Below are 20,756 nucleotides of genomic sequence, written 5' to 3' on the forward strand. Positions count from 1 at the left end.
ATATCAATGTACTGTTCAAAACCAAGAAACAACATAACCTTTTTTTGTTTTAGTTTTTTTTGCAAGAAATTGGTGGCATTTTCAGCTGTGATTGTGCTGCTCATAGCAGGTGTTTTATCTTAACCTAACCATAACCAAGTGTTTTTTTTTCCAAACATAACCACATGTTAACCACAGTGTTGATGAAACTTAAAGTTTCAAAATATCCACTTCATGACCATGTATAAATGTTACATTTCTTTGGTTTTGAGAAACGTACAATGCCAGCATTTATTCTGCTGACTGGGTTGTAAATACTGACCACCAACATGGTGACAAGATACCGCCCTCAAAGTGCCGCCCACGAGTCAATATATTAAAAAAAGTCAAATGGTGTGTCGGATATAGTATCAGTGCAATAAATATTTCCTTGATACAGGTAAATGAACCACTGAGACCTCTCAGGTCTTCTGGGACAGGTCTGCTTTGTGTCCCCAAAGTCAAGAGCTTACATGGAGAAGCAGCATATATTTTGTATGCACTACATAACTGAAACAAACTCCCAGAAAACAGCAGGTCTGCTGAAGGCCGAAGACTTTTCTGTTTGCTGCTGCCTTTTTAAATATCAAATATTCATTCATTCCTTACACTGCACTGTAAAATGTATTCTTGTATTTTATAACTGTCTCAATATATTTTATTTTGTTCCTCTGACTCCTTGTCTTTTTATCTGTATGAAATATCCATTTACGACGTATTTCTTTTGCACGTCTCAATGCTTTTTGAGCACAGTGCAGATGACTATACTTTTACATGCTAATGTTTTTTTTTTTTAATCTGTTGACATAGTTGTCTGTTTACTTTTCTGACAAATGCTGAACAGTACGTGACAAATTTCGTAAAGGACTAATAAATATCTATGCCTATCTATGTAATGCCATTCACTCCTAGCATGCATGCTCACTTACAAATTCTTGCTGTCCTTGTCTGTGGCCAACAATTGAGACACCAGCTGTTCTTTCAGCTGATCACAGTTAATCAATAGCACAGTGACACACTTTCACTGTAAGCCTATCATCTTGCTGCTTCTTCTTTTAAATATGACTCTCTTCCTTTAGTGCGTTCATGCTGCAGTTGCGTACACCCTCCACATCCCCATCATCACCTAGTCTTTGCATATTTATCATATTTATCAGTCTGAGAAGAGTCATCAGCCACCAACAACAGTGTCTGAACTCCAGACGCCCCTCAATTACAAAATCTCCCTCTGGAGTCTAAGTCTTTCTGTCAAATCTTAATGATCCCATTACCTGTTAAGCCGTACACCTGTAATCTGTAATAATTATCTTTACTTCATTCACCTGTCTCTCCTGATTGAAATATGATCATGATAACAGGAACCTGACAGGAGAACACAAGCAACAACACCAGAGATGCGTCAACTGAATGCCCAGACTATAATCACCTTACATCCCTATTTATACTCACCTATAATACCCAGAGGCCATTTGGGTAGCGTAACTGACTGTGTGCCCAGTGACAGGCCTGCAGACCTGAGACTCAAATCAGACCCGAATTGCAAAAATACAGACTGGTCTCTCACTTGCAATCTTTTGCAATGAGAGTCAACTAGCAAAAAACACACAATGTGACAGCTTGAAGACACAACCTAAACTCAAGACTATATCATACTTGGAGTTGGCAAATACCTGTAGTGTCTATTTGAAGCACACTTGAGAGCAGCCATTGCCAATTTGGCTTTGAGTGTGGTGGATGGATATGCCTAATCAGGAGCCAAACTAGTGCTGCTGGTTGTTAAATAAAGAAGGAAGAAAAATAAATAAGTCTGGTGTAAATGTTTCCATGTGGGGATTGGCTAAACAGCCTGAAGGCATAAACAAGCCAACGAGTCCCAACTGGCATGAAGAGGAAACAGTGAGCAACTCGAAATCTGACTCTAAGAATTTAGAATATCACAATCCTACTTTCCAAATTTTTATAGTCCATGCAGCAAAGTGTGGCTGACAGATAAGAAATCAATTGAATTAAGTGACTGGATTTATTTGACTGCATGCTCTTTAAAAATTAGTACTCACTGTGTTGCTACCACAAGATTGTTAACTCTACTTCCTTTTCCTACACAGAGCTGTTTTTATTATAGCACATCATTCCAGATGTATTATCACATCAAAGACATGCTTCTTGATTTATGATTGAAATAATCGTGACTGGATAAAGACTTTGGAATAAAGACATTACTAGACTAGGTAATATGTTTTGTGATTATTAAAAAATGCCGTGTTGATATGATTAAAATGTGGAATCAAATTGGTACATCTTCTCCTTAATTAGGGGTCCAAGCAGCACAATTCACTGCTGGAGCCATGTTGCTTTTGTTCTTATTATCTCCTTCTTTCTTCTACTTATTACAATTTTTCTTTTTAAAAGTGTTTGTACAGACAAAACCGTGGGATGAAAACTCACAAAATTGACAGGTGGTTTGCAAATTCCACCTTCATTTACGGGACGTAAAATGGTGCTTACTGACCTCAAGATGGCGCTGTAAGAGCCAAGTTTACATTTTCACAATTATCTCGAAAACAAAGCATGGAAGTGCAGTACTTGCAATCTACCTGGACAATGCCACTTACTGCTTTAATTAGATATTTCAAAATAAATAATTGAAAATTAAGGATCCTCTGATCTAATGAGCCATTTTCTAAATCTAAAAAGTGAGAACACAAACATTTCTGCAAAAGAAAATATCAGCACTGTATTTGTGGACAAACGATGTAGCTGAGGCCAGAGAGTAAAGCACAAAATATTGTCTGGACATGACTAACAGGTACAATATTGCTGCTGGCGAAAATATTTCCTTTGTGGGCTCTTAAGTTCCTGCTCAGCCTTTGAGTACACTTTGTTTATTTTCTGACCCAGCTTCCTCTCACAGTACAAACTGCACAGGATCCCTGGAGAAGCCTCACTGAACTGGGCCATCGTGTTCTGATGAGCCTTCTTGCATATACAGACAACAGGCTGTGCTTATCAAACAGCTGCTTAACCTCCCTGCTGCTGCGCTGAGGTGCTGCTGCCATAACGCACACACAACAAAGATATCAAACCGGGAAATCAATAATCACTCCTGAGATATTCTCTCTAGTGAGAAAACGAGATCTGCTCTTAGGGAGGAAATACAATTCCTGATAAAACCTCTAAAAGCAAAAGTTAGGTGAATTATTAAGAGCGTTTAAATGTTATTGCAACCTGAAGAGAATACAGATCAGTGGATACGATCACTAGAGAGCTGAAATGCAACCCTTAAGTAGTGCTGTAATCCTACACGTAATGTTAATCATGCAGTGCACGCTCATGCACTGAGTAGACCACACGAAGAACAATTCAATATAAAAGTCTAATTATAAATGCCTACCATGTCACAAACTAACCTTTTGTGAATACTGATTAACTTGCAGGGTCACTATTTTTAAGAATTTAACTGGATTCCTTTGAGATTAAATATTATATCAAACTCCCTTTAAGAAATACAACATATTAATAATTCCTTATGTGGCTGCAAAACAACAGATAACTCTAGAAAAGCATCATGTGACAACAATAATTTTTGTCAATTTGGCAATAAATATAATCTATAAAGATCAACTGTATTTATATCAGAGTTTTACATTTTGGATTTTGTTGCCTCAACTTGATACCAGCCTGTTAGTTAACTGTGTTATTTCGGTGAGACGAGACTTAGGGAGTAAGAGGGGTATAGTTTTAAAAAATTAGGTTTTTTCCTTTCTTTTATTAAATGTTATTTTTTTTGTTCTTTTTACCGTTATAAACAGAACAGACAAAAAGTGACAGGAAAGGGGGAAGACGAGATAGGGGCAGCATTCCCACACAGTTTCATAGAGAAAATTTTTAAAACTTTTCCATGAGTTTTCGAGGACCCATTATAGTTTTTTTTCTTGCCCCACTTGCCCGGAGGTTTGGCATGAAGGTAGAGACAGAGCATGAGGAGAAAATGAAGAAACGTCTGTGATGGTAAACAAAACATCGGCACACATTTCAGCTACGTTACGTCAACAGCTACAGAACTCAGATTTGCTGTCAGTGCTATTATGTGGAAGGTTTTTGACAGAAGATTTATTTCATTACACAAAGCAAATTCTACTGCTTTTCTAAAGTCTAGTCCCATGACTTTTCCATGCCTGGAAAACATGATTGTGAAATTCCATGACTTTTCCAGGTTTTCAGTGACAGTGGGAATCCTGTAGGAGACAACATGCAAGCAAAGTGCTCCGGGTTGGAGTCAAATTCAGGCTGCTGAAGTAACAACACCGTCTTTGTCCATGGAGTGTGCGCTCTACCAGGGGAGCTACTGTGGTGCCCCCAAAAATGAAGATTTCTAGCTAAAATAAACGCTGGCTTGTTGATCAGAGACACGCTAAAGTCTTGTTCACTCCTTAACACCATCAAATGGTCAAGATCACAGGAGCGCAAACAAACCGAGGGAACGAGCAAAAGGTCTCATGATTTTATTCCACCATGACAAATTTGTCTGCATCAGTGAAATAGCTTGAAAAGTCGTTTGGCATGAGGGCAGCATAAGAAACAAAAAAAATGACCTCCAGTTAGCTCCCTGACAGACTGGAACGCCCTCATGAAATATTAACACCACTGATGAAGAGCTATTAATTACCTCAATTGGTGTGTGTTAGCATTATACATTATACAAAAGGTCTTTAAAATCACTTGGTGGTCTCCTAGAGCATCCAAGATTAAATGAGGATCAAGAGAAAAGGAAGATTTCAGAGAACAGACAACACAAACAGGTGCAACTCACCTTCTCCTCCAAATAGGAGGTCAGGTTTCCATAAACCTTAGAGAGAGCTGTTGGTCCCCTGCAGGAGATCACCTGAAATAAAACATGAGATGTTGGGGTCAGTCTTTTGAGGATCGAGTAACAGTGAGTGCAAGTGCTCTGCTAATGGGAAAACAAATGGAAATCAGCCCAACATGATTGAAACAAAGTGTCAGAACACCAATTATAATAACAGTGGCGAAGATATTAAAAGGTTAGTTGAATTTAATTTTGAACTGTCACAATTAAGCGGAGATTATTAAACTCTGACACTCAGGGAGGTAAAAGATTTTATTAATATCAGCCTGCTCTGTTACTTTAGTTGTATACTAATACACCAACTGTTGTATATAATTAAACATTGGAAGAATTATGAACCAGTTATAATAAAAGTTATGAATTTTACTGCTCATATGCTGTTAACAGTAATTATGTACGGTGTCATCTCAATAGAGTGAAAGGATAATGACTTTGCTGTGAATTTTACAATGATTTTTGAACGATATGTGTCAGTAGACAACATATCACACAGATACATGATGAGCACATAATGTAATGTATAAGTTATGTACTCAGCATTAATTTTAATAAGTGTAACCTTTCTACTGTCATTAACACAAACCATATTGTAGCGATATGCATCCCACACAGAGCACAAAACTCAACACAAACCGCTCACTAAGAAACTATCAACACACACGAGTATCATAACATTATGTTTTGTATACTGTATCGTTTCTGAAAAACACTATTAAAAAAAAAGATTTTACATGCAAAGATCGGTGATGGTGGTTCATTTTGTGTTATGTTTAAACCCTCAAACCCTAGATAGCAGTGTTGTTTAAGGTTTAAGATTCATTTGCAAAAAACATAACAACAGAAATGCAAAAACAAAACAACATGTGTGCAGGTGAGATTTAGGAGACCACTGGGGCGTATAAAGAATCTCATCTCAAGAAGCATAATCAGCAAATACAAATTACAACAGTCATGCAATCAAGAAAAGTAAACAAACTAGCAAACAAAAGGTCAATAAGTACACATAAAATAAGCAAAGTAAATCAAGAAATGTTGTAAAAGTAAAAGTGCAAGTATTGTAATCTATCTTCAACCATTTGACTCTTTTACTCCAATTTAACAACATATCCTGAGCAAAAACACAACAGCACGAGCCTATGAAACAGTCACAAAGAGTGCGTCAACACCATCACCAAGGATTGCGCAGGGCAAGTAAATCTAGTAAATCTTGAGGTAAAAAGGAATTAAATACATCATTTTTCTGGAGCTGATGATGGAAGTAGCTAAGGAGTGAGACATCTTCCTTCTAATTGCTTTTGAGAGTTGCACATGCGCAGTACCAATCTGGCACTCACAAGCAAATGGCGATGGGTACATACGTAATGTATCGCCGGATTCTTGTAAATGCATAACCCTACTGCTCACCTACACTACAAAAATAAACAGCAATGTAGATAGTATCGGGAAGTATATTGGATAAATATACTCGACAATGAACTCCAAAAAGGTAGAAGCTGGTTTATTGTAACTGTAACTGTATTTTGTTGTGTTATATTGGACAGATGAATCATTTGATTGTCGAGATATTACTGTGACTAAAATCAGTGTTTTCCAGCAAGTGATAGTCATCTACTGTATATATTGAGGTTTGAAGCTCCCATTTGGTGTGAGAATGCAATTATCACTTCAAATCTGATCATCACATACTGTTTTTTTAGACAGAGCTGATATTTAACCAGTCTGTTACTATGTTATTTAAGCTACTACGTTTAAATCCTCCCTGCAACTATCTGATACTAAACGTGTTTCATGAAATGTTTATACACACTTGTACTGGGATCATCCACTGGGTCATGGTGCTCTTTTTACCTTCACCAAGAGGTAATGTTTTTGGTTTGGTTTGTTTGTTCGTCTGTTCTACAGCAGGATTATAGAAAAACTACTGGTCCAAAAGAATGGGCCAAGGAGGAACGCATTAAATTTTGAAGAGGGTCTGAATCGTGCAGCGAATACGCAAATTATTTTTCACTTTTATTAACACTGAGAGATAGAGCATATGGCCTTGTCGGAGGTCTGCACTCGGAGTGCACTTCTACAAGAATTACACTGGTGCGCGAAATGTTGAAAACACATTAAATGAACCAAAAGGAAAAGAGAACTAGACTGTGCAGGGAAATAATTTGTGGTTTGATACAATTTAAAACACTCGGATCAAGATTTTATCTACTGCAAAAACAATTAATCAACTAAAAGAGTGAAAGAAAAGTAAAGTAGTAAAGATTTGGATCACTGACATTTATCAAACAAACATTTCGAACATTCACTCCAACTCTTTCTGTATTAATTAATTTAAAATGGAATATCTCTGGGTTTAAACTGTTTGAAGGAAATACCACACAGTTTGAAGGTGTCTCTGGGATTTTTTTTTTTTAACCATTTTAATCCAAATTAATCAATAACAAAAACAATCGCTAGCTGCAGCTCCAGCTTTAGCATCATGCTCATATCATCATACAGCCATCTTGTCTTGTCTTTAATATCTGGACATTTGGCAAAGAATATTAATGAGGCTAAAATGACTTAAATTCAGCTTACAGTGTCTTCAGAAATGTAATGTGATTGACACTACTTACTGTCTTTTCTGCATTTTGCACAAGTGCTCCCTGTGCAGCGTGTACCCCTATGTTTCTGTGTGTGTGCTGGGATACACTCCTACTGCACGTTATGAGCTGGATAAGCAGTTTAGATAACAGATGGATGGACTGAATTTCAGGCAAAAACCAGCGATGAAGCAGCCCACCCATCAGATGAAGCAACCTGAGATGTGGGCACCATGAGATGCCTGAAAACGGCCACATCCAACAGATTCTGGCTCGACATCATGTCAAAATGCTGAGTCATGGTCACTTTATGCCACTAGTGTTTTTCATCTGAATGTTCAGTCACAAAGGCACATAGATCAGCAGTCCTCTAATGCAGAAATCTTCAATTACTTCACAGATTGCTTAAGTTTCTGACAGAGATGAAACAATTACTGACAGTCAACAGAAAACTAGCTGATTTATCAGATTTGGAGATTTATTTTATTTAAGCAAAGATGCCAAAAATAATCCGTTCCCAGTTTTTAATTCAAATGTCAATATATGCTTGTTTTCTTTACCATATATACTGACTGTCACAGTGACCTGGTCGCCATTGACAACGATTTAGAGAAATTAGCAACCAATTCTTGGCCTTTGGTTGCTATCACTTGCAACATAAATATAGGGACAGCAAAAATGTGCATTCCAAAATTATTCTGATATTTAAATATCAGGGTTACAGTCAGAACCAGAGCTGTGCAAAGCTGTATGTGCGTTGGTACATTTATTCGCACAGGCATCCATTTAAGAGACCAGGGCGAATCAAATTGAGCTGTTTGGCTGTGGGATGAAAAGTTTAAATAACCTGTCAGCATCGCAAACAAATGTGGCAAAGTGACTCAAATGTGACTCACTCAAATGAGTGAAAGACAAAAAGGAAAATTGTAAAATGTCAGGAGTATTTTGGCATCTTTGAGCTGGCCAAAAATGTATACCACAAACCATAAACGACATACACCTCCATAATGGCACATCAGAAAGCTTTTAAAACTTCTTTTTTGTCACATTTTCATTATTCAGCTGATGTATAACTCCATAGTATCTTAATTATTCAAAATATACAGATAAGTTCAATGCAGACAACATTTTTGTGTTTTACAGATAACAAAGTACATAAAAAGAATAAATCACTGACAAAGGATTAAAAAGAAATCAAATCTGTTCGCAGAACAACCTGACACAACTGAGCTTCGCTAGTTGTAGGTGCTGCATGACATTTTGTCACCATAAAATTTAACTGTAACTTCCAATTTAGGAGAAGTAACCTGTCAGCTGAAACCATTATCAAAGCTAAAATCCTGTAATTGGCTCTATGAAGAGGACTATCCTCTCCTGAGACACCCAGTATGGCCATCAAAGGATCAGGCTCTGCCACATGCCAAAAACATCGGATAAAGTTTGGAAAATAGATTTCCAGTCAAGTTGCAGTTTGCTTCTGATACAGAATTTCAGTCTTGGCAAAACATACACGCACACCATGATGACCCGCTTCACTCTCCAGTCAAGAAGTCAACATGATATCATCTGACACCCTCTAGTGTTCACAGCAGTGACCTGAAACTGTTGCATTCACAGGTACGCTCAACTGTCAACAAAACAATGCTTCAGCACCAGCCCACTGATGTTCAACCATTCACACCAGTATCGATCCAAACTAGCACATGATTCATTCATACCCTCGACCGCCACGCTGGGACTCCATTTTGAATTACCCAAAAGGATCGTGACACACAGTGAGTCAGTGCTCTGCCTCAGGTTGAGCCACAGCTACATGATGAAGGTTCAGAGGACACAAACACTGACATGATGGTGAAAGCCACCTGGTGACATGGACCTCGCTCGTACTGCTCTCCAGAGTGAAAGGCTCTTGTTTAAGTAGAAAACAGGAGAAACATTATCGATTGTAGATAAACTCGTCGGAAAAGATGTTCTTATTAATGTTGAAATTAGCACCTCCCTTTTGTATTTCAGAAAAGAAAGAGAGTATTAATCCCACTTCTGTTGATCTTTAGTAGCGTTTAGCGTAAAATCAAACAGAAAAAATTCCTTCAGTGGTGTAAAAGGCGCCGTAGGTTGTTTAGATCACCTCCAATGTCATAAATCTTCCACCAAGGATAGAGCCTTCGCCGGTGTGCTTTTCTCCTCTGCACTCAGAGAGATGAGACACTCCAGCTGCCCTTCAGACTCTCTGTTCTTACATTGCCTCTTTTTTCACACCTTGTCAGACACCACTATCTCCTCTTCTAACACAGGAGCGGCAGCCTTTAACCCTTTCATCAACACAACACATAAAAAACCCCACTATTTCACACATTGTCGTGTCTGCCTCACACAGGAGCATCCGCAAACACCAAAGGCTGACAATGTAACGCAGCAACATAAAGGTCACAAACATGAGGAAACACCACATTCCTCCATGTGAGAGACACAGCAAAAATCAGATCTGACGGAATATTTTGGATTACGTGGATCTGAAAACTGAAAAAACCATTTGCATGTATCAGCATTATGCACCCGTTTCTCTCTGCTCACTTTGTCTTGATGCATCGTAACGCAACATAAGAGAAGAGATAAAGCAAAGGAAAACTGCGGCTAGAAATGAATTAGTGCCACGTGTGAAGCAAAACTATAGTTTTAACTGGCGTGCACTGTAATAAGAGCAACGCAGCCCTCACTTGTCAGAAGTGCTGCATGTTTTAAATGTTTGACATTAACAGAAGAGCAAACAACCAAATGACAAAAAGCCTGAACTGCAGCTTCCCACAAATCCCACGCTCCTGTTAATCCTTTGTCAGTTATTATGGACATGGCCAAAAAGAAACCAAATTGAAGTCGGATTAAAAACTGCCTAAACCATTTAGCAAAACTGCCCCAAACTATTACATTTTTACTTCCTGGCTCGCTGTACGCTCTCACTATGATCCCTTTGGTAGATATTATTAATGTCACGACCACTGTTTTCTATTAAAGGTTAAAGATAACCACAGATCAAGCCGGCGGTTTCCTGAGTGCAAATCCTGACAACAAGCCTCCTGAGCAGGAAGATTCTGCATCGCCATAATCAAAAACACAAACAAGTCAAGCGTGGAAACACAAAATGAACGGCACTGCAGAAACACAATGAGCGATACAAGAAGTTCGAGAGGACACACTTGTGGCTTTAGAAAATTAACAGCTTCAAAAGGCAGAGGAATGATAGTTTGTGACTTAATTATGAGCTCAAGGACACAGCCGAGCAGCGTACAAACACAAACAAATGCTTATAAATAGAGAAATACAGTTATGGTACAGACTGTGAGGATTACCAGCTGAATATTTGAAATATTGAGTTTTAGTATTGATACTAAAACACTTTCAATACCTACTTTAAAACCTGGAGACATATTTTCTACATATGTTTAAAGGTATACTATGTAATATCATAAGTTTTTGTTTGTAAACATGCTTGCCAGCAAAAAGTGACGGTAAAAGATGACCCCATATTCACTCTACTTTGGCATTTTGCCTCGCTATAGTTGAGCTTCTTTGGCACAGTGTCTCTTGAGGGCCTGCTGCTTACGGTCTGGCACATGGTCAATACATTTTTAAAGCCCTGACCTCACCGAGTGTTGTGGAGGTACACACCCATAAAAATCCCAAACACAGAAAACAAGAAGAAAATACACAGACACACACTGAGAGTGGGTCATGAGTGATGACTGAGAGGGATTGCTTCTGCATAAGTCAATATACTGTTTTTAGGAAAGTCCTACAGAGTAGTATCTTTATCAAAAGACCGCTAACTTTTCAAATGTTGCATAAACACAAGCAGGCATTCAATTCTTTGCCCAAGATTATAAATGTGCCGAGATAGTCAATGTCAGCTTTTGCTAACTGGCAATTTACTATATTTGGTGCTGTGGACACAATTAAGTAAGAAGGAAAAAGGCACTGAAGTTCGACACCTGTTTTTATTTACGTGACCAAAATTAAGGCTTTAATATGCCGCTACAGATTTCTTTTCATGTCATCTTTAAATATTATGGTTATCACTGATAAGAGTATATTGTGACACCTCTCCTTGTAACTGTGGATAAATCTGATGGTCCACACAGTGATTAAAGGGATAAAAAGAAAATTTGTGTGGAACAAAAATGTATTTGTTTTTTCTACGACTTTCCCTTTTTTTTTGTTTTTTATTCTCCATGTAAATAGTAAATATGTGTAGTCTATTTAGCTGGTTGAAGTGCTAACCCTTCAAAAGGGCCATCAATTTTTTTTGGGGGGGGGGTCACAGCACAAAATATTGCTTCATTTTAAAAGGTCACATGCCATAAGTATGGTGGCCCTGAGGGTATCAAAGTTTCAGAAAACACATTTCATAAAAACATGACATTGTGGTGTTTTGTGAAATGTCGCTCTGTTTTCGAAAATGCCATATTTTGTGACATGTTATTTTTCTGAAATGTGTGCTTTGACCCTCAGGGCCACCGTACATACAGCCTGAAACTACTGCTACATATCTGTCAAATATTCTGCCTTTGCTAAAATACCAAGCACGTCCTGTTGATGCTCTGCTTTTAACTGGCCTCCACTGTGAAGAGTGAGTAGCCTGCTAATAAATAGCAGGTACTCTTAGACTCCCCTTTCCGCAACGCAATTGGATTACCCCCCTGACAGTATCATCATCTCCTCTCTGCAGCCTCGTGTCGGCCTCTCTTGGGGGCACCTTGGCTGCTGACAGACACGCACTCCAGCAAACAGTGAATTCAGCACCGCGGACAGCTCCAAAACAAGCTGAGGCGGGCACGAGCCACCTGCCACTCATCTGCCACGTCACCGTTTGAAGCCGCAGACACAAAAAAAAACACACAGCAGCCCTTTAATATGCCATGCATTGTGTGTGGATGGTAGCTGTAGCATGCTTTCATGCACGGATCAATGTTTTGAAGACATCACATTAACCAGAAACAGCTAAATAACATCCTCAGCAAGCCTCACGCATAAACGTGGCTATGGGATACTTTTAGTCAGCTGTAAGCCTGGATGCATTTCAGCTCGGGAGCAGATTTGATGAATGATTAAAACGACCACATGCACCTAATCCCATGTAGAAAGCAGGATGCTCCTCCTCTGTTGGTTTGTCAGAGAGAGAGAGAAAAAAAACACAATGACGCTAGAGATGGCTCCTCTCTTTGCTGTGACAACCAATTACATAACGTCAGAGCAGAGTGCTCTCACTCATTAACATTCGCGTCCATTTCACCGAGAAATCCTCACATACAAAACAGGGCGATTCCTGCTTCATCTAGTGTATTTGCACCGAATAAAACCCACTATGGACATAAAGCAGTGCTGATTACGACATATTTAATCGACGTAGTTCGCGCTCCTGGTCTTGTTTACTCGTTTGACGCATGGAAAGGAACATAAAATGGCAATCCTTCCCCCAGCCTTGACCACCATCTCCATCTACTATAACAAAGCTCATATATCATATTGGCATACTGGGAATATTGAAGCAGATAATCATAAAGCACTGCAAATACACTTTGGACACTGGGGTCAAATTTCTTATCAAACTGAAGGGCAATGAAACAGCTGCACAGTGAAACAACACCCTGCATCACCCTGCAGGCTCATTTCTGTGCAAAAACCAAACCAAACGACTCAAAAATGTAGTTTAGCATGCGAGCAAAGCATGCAGTAGTAATCCAAGATGATGCAAGATGGTCCCTGTCACCCTTTGCGTGTGCAAACTGAACACCATTGAAAATGACGCATGCATAATTCAAAATTGCCATAGCTACAGTATTGCAAATAAATCTGCATTACTTGGTTTGTATTGCAGAAGAGACAGGATGAGACATTCTCCAAACGATGTGAAATGATGGCTTTATCCCTGCGTCGCCCTTTGCTAAAAGGATGCTCAGCTTCCCAGTGCAGCAATGTGGCATCGACGCGGATCACATCACATACGCACTGGCTGACTTACCAGAGATGCTGCTGCCGCTGAGGTGCACTACAACCCAACAGCCTGTGCTGCAATTTATTCAGTATTTCCCCTTGCAGTGACAGAAGGTGACCCTGCGTTCTCGCTGCACGACTCTGCATCCACTAGATCACGATGCACGCAGCAAGGGGGAGCTCCACAGCACAGGCGCGCGTCGGGGGGATGGCCCAGCGATTTCCTTTTCAATGGACGACAGAAATAGGCTGCAGGGAGAAACGAGTGCAGCGGACGCAACTTGGAAACGGGAATGTTGCCTGAAATTGCCTTCTCACCATTTAGCACATGAGCTCAGGGAAGCTTTTCCAGATGTGTCAGCATCTGCAGGTGAAAGTGGGTCATGTGCACGTTGAAGTTTTGATGCGGATTAAAGTTTTATGTGCAGCACATTTAAGTATGTGGGAAATATTTTGCATCATAGATATAGATCATTACTAAAATAATAAAGCTGTTTCAATAATGGGGAGAGCCCCAAATGTGACTTCCACTTTTCAACCAATAAGGAGAGCGGGATGGAAGGAGGAGGAGTCACTGAATTTCTTGTCAACCACGCCCACATTGCACTCCACTGCAGGGGAGGGAGCTGAGTGTTTTTGTCCTTTAGCTGCCTTAACAGGCCTGCTGAATCTCCATCCACTGTTTCAAGTACATAAAAGCAAGCTCTGCTCGCCTGCTGGCTTACACAGCTGTGCCAAAGTCCCATTTTTGTACCAAAGTGCTCCCTTGGTGACGGTATAACATGACGTTTACTCAAAGAGCCAAATCCAATGTAAACAGAACGGTGACTAAGCAACCCATTGGCGAGCAGAAAGATAACAATAGACACATTTTACGGAATCTCGAGGTCAAAGAGAATTGTTGCACAAAAATCTGTGTTTTGTCATTTTTTGAATGACTGTTTTGTGTTTGAATGACCCAGGGTCAGATTTGCTGAGCCTGTTAGCTTGCTAAAAGACACTGTAAACCTTTTTGGGTTGATTAAAATGTGAGAATTTCATTAAAATCACAAGGTCCAGGTGCTTATATTTCTGTCAAATGTTTGCATCATAACACTCCTCTTTTTTTCATTTTCTTAGTCTCCTCTCTCATCAATAACCTTGCACATGGCAAATTTGCACATCTCATTCTCTAGAGCTATTGATATATATTTTTTTTAGTCATCTCTAGTGATGAGTATCACTGTGTTTTTTTACTGCTACTGTGCAATGCCTCAATAACCTGCTGCTGAAACAAAATAATTTCTCAACTTGGGATCAGTCAAGGACATCTATTTATCTTTTTCAATAAAGTGAATTCAAACTAACTTTGAGTATAAAATAAATCACAGCTATTTGTGTTTTTCTCTCTAGTGGCTCAAAACCACCCTGCTTGTTACTTTTAGAGAAATGACAACATGTCTGTGGTTTAAGCACATCTCTAACCACTCAACGCTCACATTGCAGGCTTTTTCCATTTTACCCTTCCCTTTTAGTGCACTCTGTATTGATGGACAAACCACCAGACACAACACCACCTGCCTTCAATCTTTATGGGTTCATGTGTGCTAACCCTTTTAAAATTTCATCTGCCTATAGTCTGACAGAGTGCTAATTATCCAGTTTCCCACGGAAAGAAATCAAATGAAAGTGCTGAAGTTAGGCACCAGCAAACATCTATGTTAAATCTGGGGAAAGAATATTCTTGTTTTGTTTTTGCAGCGCTGGCTCTTTCAATTCTCGGTGGAGCAAAGCGCCCTGCCAAAGCCACTCAACATCTAACACAAACAGGGTGAGGAGAGGAGGTGTTTATTTTGTGGAGATGAGGTTGCTGGAGGAGCAAATGCCTTAACGCAGATTAGCTGGATGTTGGCTTGGGTTTGACTCTGAGGAGCAATAACTTTATGCTAATGATATGATGATACAGATTGTCTATTTGATCACTTCAGTCACACATTACTGCACAATTGTTCATCACCAGAGCATATATGCTTTGATGCACATGATCTCTTTCACTTGTTACATGTGTAAATGCTCAGGAACTGTCTCTACTGCATGCCTAATCTTGACCCCTAACCTATACAAAACATTAAATAATAATACGCAAACAATTTAATCCAAATATATATTTTCTTGATACTAAAAGCTTCTTCTAGACGTGAACACAGACAAAATGAAATCTTAGGGGCTCTTTCTTTTTCCTTACCCCCTCGCCTCAAAATATAATGCCTCCTTATTCACTATGCTGTGGCTATGCTGAACACTGTAAGGTCATTATAGTTCAAACTTAACTAAATAAAAATGTTTTTTTGTTTTTGTTAACTGAAATAAAAAACTAGACATAAGAAAAAAGAAACCAAACTGAAATTATATTGTTTACTTGCAAAACTTACTTAAATAAAACAGAAATATACAGAAAATGTCTCTATTAACTGAAACAAAACTGATTTAAAATATGTATGTGTGTGTATATTTCTGTTTTATTTAAGAAAGTTTTGCAAGTAACCAAAATAATTTCGGATGAGTTCCTTTCTGTTCATCTCGAACTTTACGTGTCCGAACCTCACAAGCAATTATTAAAGTCCCATGTTAGAAAAACAAAAGCATTCTGAGGAAGGAGCCAAAGGCTGCCGTTATTTGGGGATCCATACTATGCCTGGTTTGTGGTTATTGTGATCTATTAAGTCATAAGTCAGTTTTACCAACATTTACATGGTCGTGATAAATCAACTTAAAGGAGTTTAGTGACATCTAGTGGCAACAGACTGACAGTGCAACATCCTGCTGCAAACAGCGAGGACACTATGAGATCTATTTTCGGCTCTTATTCTGAATTGTGTAATAAAAGTTATGTGACAAACTTTTTATACAAATATTTGACTCATTAAAACATTTTTATTGAGGCCAGTCTGTTTGTTGTCTTGGGTAACAATGACCGTCGTAGCATTAATTCTCAATAAACTGCAATATAATTTCATGAGTTTGAAGCACATCTGCAGTCATCGCAGTATACATTTTTGGTGATTGCACCATATCATTTTTCTTTATTTTGTGTTCACTTTTTCACATGCTACATGTGAGAGAGTGAATTTAAGGGCCTTTCTCATGAAATGGGTTTGCTAGTAAACAGCATTTAAAATGTAAAATGTGTTTTTTGAATAGATAAAGGTTTGGGGTAAAAAAAAAAAATCCAAAAATCTATATTTTCTGCAGTTCTAATGATATCATTGGAAGTGTTCCAGCACAGAACACCATGACATACGAAACATTCTACAGAATGTTCTACTCACATCGTACTGTGGATCTCTGTCAGTCTGACAACCGCACCAGAAACGACCGCCGAACACTTGTGAAAACTTGTGAACGGAGCGTTTCAGGATCTGGAACAATTCAACTGAAGATTCAACTTAACATTGTGAGACGTCTGTAGCTGATTCAGGTAAAGTCACTGTTTGTTTTTTCTTTAGTTTTCTGATGTCAAGTGATTTTGTAAATTACAACCATAAGTCAAAAATCAAGAAAAAAATGAATATATCAGTATTACTGTAAATCTGTTATTGAAGTATTTTAATAAGCAAGAAGTCCACAGGAAGGAACAGCAGGTGGCTACTTGTAAATGACCTCTAGGGCTGCAAATAATGATTAATTTTACTGCTGATTATTTTGTGGATCATTTTCTCTATTAATCAGTCAGATACTTGTGTAAAAAAAACTCTATAAGGGTTTGCCAAAGCCCAAGATGATGTACTCAAATGTCTTGTTTTGTCCGAAACCCAAAAACATTCAGTTCACTGTCACAGAGGAGTAAAGAAACCAGCAAATATCCACATTTAAGAAGCTCAAATGAAAGAATTTAGCTTCTTTGAAAAATAACTCAAATCAATGAATCAATCATCAAGTTACTTGGCAATTAACATAATTTGATAACTTTTCAATAAATTGCAACTCTATTGTCTTTTTTTTTTAATGTATATAACTTTTCGAGACAGCTGAATACAGTGCACTTAGCAAACTGATCATCTCAAATCAAAATGCTCTTTGGCTAAATCAGAACAAGCTAATTAAAATCATTAAAATGGGACTTAAAAACACAGTCATGAACTATTAATGATCTAGTTTATTTCTTTACTTGGAAAAACTTAAACTACAGTAAGATGCAATAGGACTGCATAGGAATGTGTGTGTTTGTATATTTTAAACCTACCTATAGAGCAGGTTTCTATTGCCATTTTCAATTTTACATTTAATTATATAATACCAGAGTTGCATTTGCAACTTTAATTATCTCTTGAAAATTTTAAAATTAGGTCCAACTTACTCTTAAGGGGCCATCTTTCACTTTATTTGAAGATATTAAGTGGCAGTGGAGTCATACCCTAAGATGTTCGAATGTTAAATGGTTAATTGTCTGTAGGCCTACTGGAAATAAAACATTCACACTTTGCTTCCAATGATTTTTGCAGAGATGCCTAAAAAGCCCCTAACAGATAGAATCTCAGACAACTATGAGATTGTAAAAATTCTGGGAGAGGGCAGCTATGGACAAGTCCTCAAATGTATCAAACGGGACACCAAAGAAACTGTGGCTGTGAAAGTCTTACAAAAAAGACGTGCAAAGAAAAAACGCATCCAGGAGGTGAGTGACATTTTGATGATCACAACTCAAAGATCAATTTCAATTTTCACAGATCACATTTTCTAAAACATTTTAAAGATGTGCCATCAAGTAAACTGTCACTGACTGAAACTTGTCATATGTCTGCAGCTTTTCATACTGAGGAAGCTCCGTTGTTTAGACCCTGACAAGGCCAACATCGTCAGATGCCATGAATGGTTCCACCGCCTCGACTGGATCTTCATGGTGTTCGAGGTGCTTGATATAAGCCTCTATGATTACATGGCCCAGAGAAAATGGATGCCTCTGCCTTTACATGGCATCAGGACTGTCATCCACGATGTAAGAAAACAGCACCACATAGAAAGTAGAATTCTAAGATTGGTTTGGTTTTCTTTTGCACTTTCTTCACATTCTGTGACTGACTTTACTTGCAGACAGCCACAGCGTTACAGGCCCTGAAGAGTATTGGACTGATCCACACAGATCTGAAAAACGACAACATCATGCTGGTGGATCATAAGAACCAACCATTCAGGGTGAAGCTCATTGACTTTGGCTTGTCTCTGGAGATATCTGAAGTCTGGCCAGGAAAAAGTGTGCAGCCTCTTTGGAACAGGTGATGCCTTTAGACCTTTTTGTTATAAATTGCTTGCTTCAAGTTTCTTGTCAGTTACTGACATGACAGCACTCTGCTGGGATGCAACTGCATTATTCCCTAAGATTGACTTGATATTGATTCCCTGTGTATTTTCCAAGAGGGGTTTTGTCATTGTTAAAAAAAATTACACTTGATACCTGAGTTTTGGCGACAGGTGAACCCCCAGAGCCTGCTCAGAGCTTAAGTCATTTAATGATAAACAAAAATAAACAAAATGATCTTCATACTTTCCTTTAAAACAATGAAATAATAAAATTTTACTATACAGCCTATTTAGCTTGTAACGTGGCAAGATAACCCCAGAATCTGAATGTTTCAGCTTTTAAAAAAGATTAGTGACAAAACCATCATGTAAAGGCTTGTTGAACAGAGTCTTACTTGCAAAGCGTTCTATATATATGTGTGTGAGAAATAGTTAAATTCAAGGACCCACAAGTTGCTGCGGTCTCCTTGATGTTCATTTTGTACATGTTCACTTTGTCAGTACAAATAAATTGGCTTGTCATATCTGCAGAAATCAGTATGTTGGCAAATTCCGATATTTCATTTTCAAGCCAATATCGGCCACTGCCGATGACGTGTCGATATGATCGTGCATCCCTAAGTTTCATGGTGTATGTATGTTGTTCTTCATTTTATGTGTTACTTTTTTCCCATTCAGGTCTCCTGAGGTCATTCTGGGCCTACCATTTAATGAGGCCATTGACATCTGGTCCACTGGCACAGTCATGGCAGAAATGCTCCTCGGCTTTCCACTTTTCCCCGGGCAACAAGAATATGACGTGGTAAGTACCACTGTTGGTTTGTTTCTTCATCTCTTTCTTCATTTCTGCATCCTCAAAACATCATCTCTATACAAGTTTAACAGCAAGGTTACTGTCTGTATTTGTGACGGTACTGAAAATCATACCGACAGGATACTGTCAAGATATCTTCAGGATACTGTTACTGTACAAACGTGATTACCCCTTAATCTGACTACTATGGCTAAAAATGTATAGGGGTCGTCAATAATGATGTTTTGCTGTGTTTTGTCTGTAGCTACGTTTTATCACTGACCTCCTGGGCGAACCTCCAAAGAGGCTTCTGAATGACGGGATAAACACAGGCCTGTTCTACTACAAGACGCGTAAGAACCTTGTGTTAAATCAGTGGACACTCATGGTAAGTACCAGAATCTTTTTGGACTTTTTTGTCATGAATTATCATCTGTTGGATAAATTGCTGTTAGATAAAAGTGTGATGAAGCAATACTTAAAGTAGATTTTTTTCTTCTTTAAGACACCACTGGAGTATTTCTCTGAAAGAAAGCGGAAGGCGCAGGAAAGCAGGAGATACAAGTTCTCCTCTCTCGACTCTATAAAAACAGTAGGTTGTCAAATAGATGCTGCCTTGAGAGGAGCACACACAAAATACTTTTTATGAGACATATTTATTTTGGCTGTCACTCTGAATGTTTTTGTTTTTGTTTTAGTTGAAGCTACATGAACTAAACAACGCAAAGACTGCTGCTGAAAGGAACGCATGTGTTGAACTGCTGAAGGAAATGCTTCAGATGGAGCCCAGAGACAGGATTACCCCCGAAGAAATCCTGGAGGATCCTTTCATTACAGGGAGCTACCTCAGCTCCTGCTCTAAGTAAGTGAATGACTGTATATCACGTCTTCCTCTTGGCACACAGGTTATCATAAAACAGTTATAATTTGCAACTTGAACATGATGATAAAAACCAAACTTATCCTTTGTTAGTGATGAAACTGAAGCCACTAAGACCAGCGAGAGCCAAGCGGTCACCAACAAAGATGCTAAAAAAACCAAGGCTCACGGCAGGTAGATAGAGATTGACATTTTCTTTTGGATTGTGTGGCCTAAAAGACATATTTGTTGTATAACTAGTTTATAACTTTTGCTCTCGACTCTGAGCAAACTTCTGGTTCTGCTTCTTATATCTGAACAACAATATTCGTTATGTGCATGCATTTTTGCTTACCTGTGTATCCTCTCGTACAT

The 20,756-nt window shown here is 38.6% G+C and overlaps 1 protein-coding gene across 3 annotated transcripts in view; it reads right to left on the minus strand.

The window, feature by feature from the left end:
- LOC121947553 (protein kinase C and casein kinase substrate in neurons protein 1-like) overlaps window positions 1–20,756 on the minus strand; it is a 51,793-nt gene extending 31,037 nt beyond the window's left edge. Inside the window, exons 1-2 of one of the 3 annotated variants that reach the window (XM_042492647.1) lie at window positions 20,737–20,756; window positions 4,829–4,900 (exon numbers count right to left, since the gene is read on the minus strand). The gene's annotated coding sequence lies outside the window, so the exon portion shown is untranslated. Of the gene's footprint in view, window positions 1–4,828; window positions 4,901–13,320; window positions 13,392–13,480; window positions 13,582–20,736 lie in introns of those variants that run through there. The other 2 variants (XM_042492645.1, XM_042492646.1) reach the window with 2 other exon arrangements.

This window comes from Plectropomus leopardus, chromosome 8, assembly GCF_008729295.1.
Source record: "Plectropomus leopardus isolate mb chromosome 8, YSFRI_Pleo_2.0, whole genome shotgun sequence".
Lineage (NCBI taxonomy): Eukaryota > Metazoa > Chordata > Actinopteri > Perciformes > Serranidae > Plectropomus > Plectropomus leopardus.